The sequence below is a fragment of the Meriones unguiculatus genome, chromosome 7 (assembly GCF_030254825.1).
Source record: "Meriones unguiculatus strain TT.TT164.6M chromosome 7, Bangor_MerUng_6.1, whole genome shotgun sequence".
Lineage (NCBI taxonomy): Eukaryota > Metazoa > Chordata > Mammalia > Rodentia > Muridae > Meriones > Meriones unguiculatus.
In genome coordinates, this window is record NC_083355.1 from 46,875,769 (window position 1) to 46,884,551 (window position 8,783).

Sequence of the window (8,783 nt, forward strand, 5' to 3'; positions counted from 1 at the left end):
TAAATGTAAATAAAGTAATTAAAAAAAAAAAAAAAAAGACCAGTATGGTTTCTAGACCACAGTGAACCTAGTAGACTTTCTACACCGTAGTGAAGAGTGGATTCTAGCCTAACTGCAGTATGAAGTCATGTAGAGTCTAGAGAGAAGTCTCTCCTCTCTTTGACTGTGAAGAAGAGAAATTGGAGTAGGCACACATCTGAGAAAACCTATTTTTTCCTTTTTGTCTTCCTCCTCTCTTCTTTTTCCAGACAGGAAGGATCTCTGTAAGTTGTCCATTCTAGCCTTGAACTCTCTGCCTCTACTTCTGCCTCAACCTCCCAGTAGCTGAGACTAGAGGCCTATGGCACCATGCCTTGATCCTTTTAAGGTCAAGATAAAGTAAGGCACACAGATGCCCATAGACACCATAAATACTCATTAGCAGCTTTGTCCCTTGGGACCTTGTTTCTGCCATCTAAACACATTTCCGTTTCAGTTTTGGGTTTTGTTTTTGTGAAGTTTTGTTTAGTTTTATCCCAAGTGCCCCTCATCTCTAAGGTCTGGTCACTTCACTGTCCCAGGTATTTGCCAGTCTTAGCAAAAAAAAAAAAAAAAAAAAAAAGCTACTAATTTTATTTAAGTCAATACTAGGTGTGGCATGACTTGATTCTGTGTGTGCGTGTGCACGTGTGCACGCGTGCGTGTGTGCGTGTCTGTGTGTCTGTGTGTGTGTGCACGCGCGCACGCTGCTGCTGCTGTCATCTACAGCAATTAATGTGGAGTCCAGGCTGGAAGTTGAATGTCTTCCTCCTTAACTGCTTTCCCATTTTGCGGGGAGGAGGGGGGAATAGTAGTTTCAAGTCAGGGTTTCTCTGTGTGTGTCCTGGAACTCTCTTTGTAGACCAGGCTGGCTTTGAACTCACAGAGATCAAACTGCTTCTGCCTCCTGAGACCAGGGGTTAAAGGTATGCACCACCATGCCTGGTTGCTTTTCATCTTTTTGTTGAGACAGGGTCTCATTGAACCTGGAGTTTGCTCTTTTGGGTAGGCTGGCTGGTCAGAGTCCCAGAATCCACTTGTGCCACCTAAGTGCACAGTGCTGGGGTAACAGCAGCTCAAGCTTCCTTTCTATGGGGTTTCAAGGGATCTGAACCTATGTTCTCATCTCTGCACAGCAAACATTTTATTTAGTGAACCATCTCCCCAGACTCTTTTCTTCATCTTGTTCTTTGAGACAGAGTCTCATGTGGAAAAGGCTGATCTTGAACTCCTGATCCTTTTGCCTCTACCTCCTGAGTGCTGAGATTACAGGTATATGTCAGCCTTTTGTTTTGTTTAGTTTAGTGCCTGGGTCTTCCACACTGACTCAGAACTCAATACGTAGACCGGAATGGCTTCAAAGTGATGCCTCCTGGTCCTGCCTCTGGAATGCTGGGACTAGAGGTGTGGGGCACCCTTCTCTGATTATCTCTTTTTAAGCATAGCACCTTCCTGCCCACACTCACACAGACACTTTAGCAAGAGACACTCATCATCTGTTGACTCTAAAAACGCTGTGATTCCTTAGTGGCTCAATCCTGAGAGCAGGGGCTGTGGAAGCTAATATTTCTAAACAACAGATCCTGTTTCCTTAGACCCATTTCCTTCAGGGAGATCAAAGACAGCTCACATAGGATGACAGTCGTGTTGCTGAAGGTTGAAACCAGTCATTTCCTTATTCATTCAACACGTGTATATTTCATGTATTCATTCAGCAGGTGTATGCAAATGAGACAAGGTTGGAAGTAAACAGCAACCCTGGAACATTCAGGACCTAGTTTCTACTTTGACACTCAGAGATAAATCTTGCTATCAAAGAATTATTACTGAAGAAAATCAAAGGCTTGAAACCAGTGACCTCTGAAGGAGAGAAAATTTGCACCTTTGCTCTTCAACAGGACTCATGTTGCAGAGTGGTGTCCCCAGCATAGCACCATAATCTAGAAAGTACATGTGAAATTGCACACAAAAGTATGCCCATCTTCATCTCCCTTTGACAAATGCTCTCCAAAACACTCAGTGTAAGCCATTACAGCTGCACCTGCTTTCCTGTTAGCTGATATGGAAATATGTCTGGTATTATAACCCTGTTGTCCAAATAAGAACATTAGCCAGACGTAGTGTTATACTTATAATTTCAGAGAGTATTGCTGGAAATTTGAAGCTATCCTGGGCTACATAGTGAGTACCAGGCAAGCCAGGGAGACCCTGGGACCCTCTATATGAAAACCCTGTCCCAAACAAAATCCACACAGAAGCAGGTACAGTAGCCGGTACATATTTGTAATCCCAGCATTCAGGAAGCTAAAGCAGGATTGCCATGTTAATGAGGCCAGCCTAGGCTACACTTGTAAATTCTAGGCCAGTCTAAAAGACAGGCTAAGACTCTGTCAATGCCCAACTCCTTTCCGCAAACCCTCCCAGTACCTTTTTTTTTTTTTCTTCAGTTTTCTCCGAATAACTTTTCTAAAGGAGTTGCAGAAAGTGCTGAAAGGTGCCCTGGGCATTTCAAGGCAGTACATTGCTCCTACCACACTGTGTAAAGAACTTTCTCTGGCTGGAATGAACACTGTTAGCAAGGTGGGCTAATATCAAAGGGGAATGAACATGTCCTTCTAGCCCCTCGATATTCTCTGTGCTTTCTACTTACCCCGGTTCATTGTGCTTCCTGTGGGAAGACTTTCCCTTCCTCTACCAATATACCTGGCACCACCTTCTGAAGAAACCTCTTGTACTCATCTTTAGGTCTGTATCTTCAGGGTCTGTATCTATGACAACCCAAAGTAAACTACAGATGCAGCAGTAAGCATCGACGAAAGCCTCTAGTGATCCTCATTCTATCTCAAGCAGCCTTCTGTCCGCCAGTCAAGAATTTTAGCTTTGTGGTTGGCTCACTCATATCAGAGGCAAAGAAACACTTCTATTAGCCTCCTATTGATTCGGTAAGACATCCCAACAAAAACAAGGAGAGGAGGAAGAGTCTGCATCACAATTGCAGGTCACAGTCTATCACTGTGGGGAACTGGAAGCAGCTGGCCACTTATGCACCTTCTTCACTATCAGGAGCAAAGAGCATGCAGGTGCTCTCCTCACTGTTACACAGCCCAGATCCCCTGCTGAGGGTGGGTCTTCCCACCTTGATTAACATGATCGTGATAACCACCCCACCCCTCCCACACACATACACACTCATACAGATGTGTCCATACCAAAGGCCAACCTAATCTGACCAATCCCTCACTGAGACTCTTCCCACAGGATTCTAGACTGTGCCAAGTTGACAAAACTGTCAGCTAGGCAGTAGATTTCTGTGAGTTCTAGACTAGAACTATCTCTGGAGTTCTAGTCAGCCATACACAGTGAAACCCTAGCTGGGTGCAGTGGGGCACACCTGTAATCCCAGCACTCAGGGAGGCAGAGGCAGGCAGATCTCTGTGAGTTCTAGGCCAGCCTGGTCTACAAAGTGAGTCCAGCAAAACCCTGTCTCAAAAAAGCAAAAACAGGACTGGAGAGATGGCTCAGAGGTTAAGAGCACTGGCTGTTCTTCCAGAGGTCCTGAGTTCAATTCCCAGCAACCACATGGTGGCTCACAACCATCTATAATGAAATCTGGTGCCCTCATCTGGCGTGCAGGTATACATGCAGACTGAATACTGTATAAATAATAAATAAATCTTTAAAAAAAAAAAAGCAAGAACAAACAAACCAACAAAACACAGTGAGACCCTGTCTCAAAGAAGCAAAAACAAATCACAGAAGCCATGCAACAAAGTTGGATATACACTCTATCACTTCTACTCAGTTTTAAATCTTTGAGTCAGAGGCAGAGACTTTTATTTATTTATTTTAAAAAATAATTTATTTTATTTTATGTGCATTAGTATGAAGGTATTAGATCCCTTAGGAACTGGTGTTACAAACAGTTGTGAGTTGGCATGTGGGTGCTGGGAATTAAACCTGGGTCCTTTGGAAGAGCACACAGTGCTCTTAACCGCTGAGCCATCTCTCCAGCCCCAAGGCAGAGACTTTTAAATGGGAATAAGGAGAAGGCCTAGCCTGGCATGCCCTTCTGCACATGTGGATGTGTCCTGTTTGCTTCTGAGGCTTCCTGAGGGATGGCTCCACAGGTAAGAGCACTGGCTACTCTTGCTGAGGACTATGGCTCAATTCCCAGCACCCATGTGGTGACTCACAACTGTCTGTGGCTTCAGTTGCAGGGGATCTGACAGCAAGCACACTAGGCACACGTGTGATATACATTGATACATGCAAGTAAAACATTCATATACATACATTCATAAAACAAATATTTTAAAAATACTTATTTGTATAAAAATAAAGAGAATGTATAGCTAGGAAAAATAAATTATTTGTGTTTCTCTATATTCTAGGTTGTTGTTTGTTTTTGTTTTCCAAGACAGGGCTCTGTGTATCCCTGGCTGTCCTGGATCTCACTCTGTAGACCAGGCTGGCCTTGAGTTCTGCCTGCTTCTGCCTCTGCCCCTAAGTGCTAGATTAAAGGTGTGTATCATCATGCCAGGCTTTGTAGTTCAGTTCTTGTCTTGAGCTGGAGGTGTTACACTGTTTAGGGACAATTAAAATGCTGGCTTACCATTTCTAATTTATGTGGCTGATCCCCCAGGCCCTCCCGTGGACTGTCTGTACCTGCATTCCAGAACTTTGGATCAAGGGAAGAGCCATGACTTAAGAGAGAGCAGGCAGTGGTGGGCCATGCTTTCTCCACTCATCTTACCTTTGAGGCAGGAAGAATTTCTGAACCCAAGAGGAAGGCTCTGCTGTAACCATGGTGGGTAGCATCAGGCCTGCTTTACAGTTAAGTTTCCTTAACTGTAAAGCGACAATAAATAATCTTCTCTCCCAGAGTGTGAGTCTTTATTAGGATGTGACCACCAATACAGAAAGTCCTCCTATAGCAATAGTGTCTCCAGATAAGCTCTACCCCTCCAGGGCGAAGCAGTCTTCTCCCTCCCTCCTCTGAGCTGGGAGCCCCAGGAGGTGGCGCAGGCTCATCCAATTGCAGACAGCGGTCTTTGACTCAGGACAGCTGCAGGAGAAACGGGATGCCATGAAAGCAGCGAAAGCAGCGCTGGAGGAACAATGGCAGTGGAGACCCTGAGAGCAGAAACTCTTCTTTCCCGTGTGAGCTACAGAGTGAATAACGAGAGCAAAACACAAGCTTTCTGCATGGCGTTTGCCAGGCACCCTCAGAGCCCTGGGTTTCATCTCAAGCACAGCACTAAATTAATTAACCAGTTTCAACAAATAAAATAAGCGGGGCATGGTGGCTCACGGCTGTAATTCCAGCACTCAGGGAGGCAGAGACGGGGCAGATTGCTCTGAATTCGAGGCCAGCCTGGTCTACAAAGCAAGTCCAGGACAGCCAAGGCTACACAGAAAGACCCTGTCTCAAAAACAGACAAAAGAAATAAAATAAAATAAAATAAACAAATGGAGGCTTTCTGCTGATAAAATTTAGATATTGTTCCTGGCTATACCCGGTTGTGCCCAGTTCTCCAAATTCCCACCCCCAGTCAGCAACTGTGAGGGCCACCTATACCTTTAAAAACTGGTTAGAGTAGATTTTGTTAGATGGAGCTGAGTTCCATGACAATTTCCATAACTGTAGGTAAATACACTGTCTGGTGTTAGAAGTGGGGTCAATCAGACTGTACCATAGCCTCTGGCCTTCCATGTAGATGAGATAATACAGTTCCTTATTGCTTCTGGAATTCCTGCTGAACATTTCCGCTCCCTCTGCTTAAACACATGAGAAGCAGTTTCTTTATATACTTTCAGTGTTTGCATGCACCAAGGATGTGCTTAACACGTCACATTTATTATGTGATTACAATACAATTGACATAGAATAAAGCACTCATATTTAAAGTGTAATTTTTGGTTTTGGTTTTGGTTTTGGTTTTTTGAGACAGAGATCCACCTGCCTCTATCTCCCCAAGTGCTGAGATTACAGGCGTGCACCACCATGCCTGGCTTAAAGTGTAATTTTAATGTCATGAGTTTTGACATATATACATACATGAAAATGTCATCCCAATAAGATCATTCCTCCATTATCTTTAAATATTTTTGTGTGTCTCTTTTATAGTCTCTCCTCTTTTCTTCCATTCCAGCACCAGGAAATTACTAATCCTTTCTTACATTTTTTAATAAATAAAATAAAATAGAATGTAGGCTGTCATTAACATAATTAGAAGATTGAAGTATTCTGCTCTGTGAGATATTTGTCCTTTTCATTGCTGAGTGCTACTCCATTGTATGGACATGCCACAAGTTTTTTTTCCTTTGTTTTGCTTTTAATTAATTATTTTTTTTATTAATTACAATTTATTCACTTTGTATCCCAGCTGTAGCCCCCTCCCTTATCTCCTCCCAATCCCACCTTCCCTCCCTCTTCTCTCATGCCCCTCCCTCAGTCCCCTGATAGGGGAGGTCCTCCTCCCCTTCCATCTGACCCCAGGCCTATCAGGTCTCATCAGGACTGGCTGCAATGTCCTCCTCTGTGGCCTGGTAAGGCTGCTCTCCACTTAGGGGGAGATGATCAAAGAGGCAGCCATGAGTTCTTGTCAGAGACAGTCCCTGTTCTCCTTACTAGGGTACCCACTTGGGCACTGTGCTGCCATGGGCTACATCTGTGTAGGGGTTCTAGGTTATCTCCATGCCTAGTCCTTGATTGCAGTATCAGTCTCAGAAAAGACCTCTGGGCCCAGATTTTTGGTTCTGTTGCTCTCCTTGTGGAGCTCCTGTCCCCTCCAGGTCTTTCATCATCCCCTTCTTTCCTAAGATTCCCTGCACTCTGCCCAAAGTTTGTCTATGAGTCTCAGCATCTGCTTTAATACCCTGCTGGGTAGAGTCTTTCAGAGGCACTCTGTGATAGGCTCCTGTCTTGTTCCTTGTTTTCTCTCTCTTCTGATATCCATCCCCTTTGCCTTTCTGAATGAGATTGATCTTCTTAACCAGAGTCCTCCTTCTTGCTTAGCTTTTTTAGGTGTACAGATTTTAGAATGTTTATCCTATGTTGTATGTCTAATATCCACTTGTAAGTGAGTAAATACCATGTGTATCTTTCTGCTTCTGAGATACCTCATTCAAAATGATTTTTTTCTAGTTTCCTCCATTTGCTTGCACATTTCATGATTTCTTTGTCTTTAATTGCTGAGTAGTATTGTGTAAATGTACCACAATTTCTGTATCCACTCCTCAGCTGAGGGACATCTGGGTTGTTTCCAGCTTCTGGCTATTACAAATAAAGCTGCTAGGAACATGGTTGAGCAAATGTCCTTGTTGTATACTTGAGCCTCTTTTGGATATATGCCTAGGAGTGGTATAGCTGGATCTTGAGGTAGCCCTATTCCTAATTGTCTGAGAAAGCACCAGATTGATTTCCAGAGTAGTTGTACAAGTTTACATTCCCACCAGCAATGGAGGAGGGTTCCCCTTTCTCCACAACCTCTCCATCATGTGTTGTCACTTGAGTTTTTGATCTTAGCCATTCTGATGTGTGTAATGTGAAATCTCAGGGTTGTTTTGATTTGCATTTCCCTGATGACTAAGAATGTTGAGCATTTCTTCTTTAAGTGTTTCTCTGTCACTTGATATTCCCCTATGGAGAATTCTCTGTTTAGCTCTGTACCCCATTTTTTAATTGGGGTATTTGATTTGTTGCTTTTTAACTTCTTTAGTTCTTTATATATTCTGGATATTAGCCCTCTGTCAGATAGAGGGTTGGCGAAGATCCTTTCCCAATCGTTTTGTTCTGACGACAGGTGCTACAGGTTTTTAATCCCGACATCAGTTAGTGGATGTTTGGATTGTTTCTGGTTGTGGGTTATCAATAATGAACTTTCTGTGAGCACCATTTTGTGTTAATTTATGCTTCTATTATTTGGGGGGTGAAATATGAAAACTGGCAAGGTTGCTCTGCACGTGTGACTTTAGAAATAGTGAGGATTGGGTGTGGTGGTTTATACCTATAATCCCAATACTCTGGAGATAACACCAGTAGGAGACACTCCATAAAGAAATGCCAACATTTCTAGCAATTCTAGTTGTATGACATTTTAATTTGACTTTATAGTAATGCCTTTTACTTTGATTAATTCCAGATCTATTTTTTATTTATTTTTTTTTGGGGGGGGGCATCAGACAGAGTTTCTCTGTGTACTCTTAGCTGTCCTGGAACTCACTCTGAGATCACAGAGATCCACCTGGCTCTTCCTCCCCAGTGCTGGGATTAAAGGTGGGCACCAACACTGTCCGGCCCAAATATATTTTTCAAATATGTATTTGGTATCTACATATTTTCCTTGAAGTACTTGTGCCATTTTTTTAAAAAGATGTTTTACTTATACAGTATTCTGCCTGCATGCACAAATGCACTCTGGAAGAGGGCACCTGATCTTATTATAGATGGTTGTGAGCCACCGTGTGGTTGCTGGGAATTGAACTCAGGACCTCTGGAAGAGCAGCCAGTGCTCTCAACCTCTGAGCCATCTCTCCAGCCCCATACTTGCTCCATTTTTAGACAGGGTGTCATTATGAAGCTCAGGCTGGCCGAGAACTCATCATCCTGCCTCTGCCTCTTTAGGGCTGTTACAGTATGCGCCACTATGCCTGGTCTTGGTGTTTTGTATTTATTTATTAAATGTTTATGTATGTTTATAGTATATGGTATGTATGTGTCCACATATGTGTACCCATGTTCTTATAGCAACACATGCACAGGT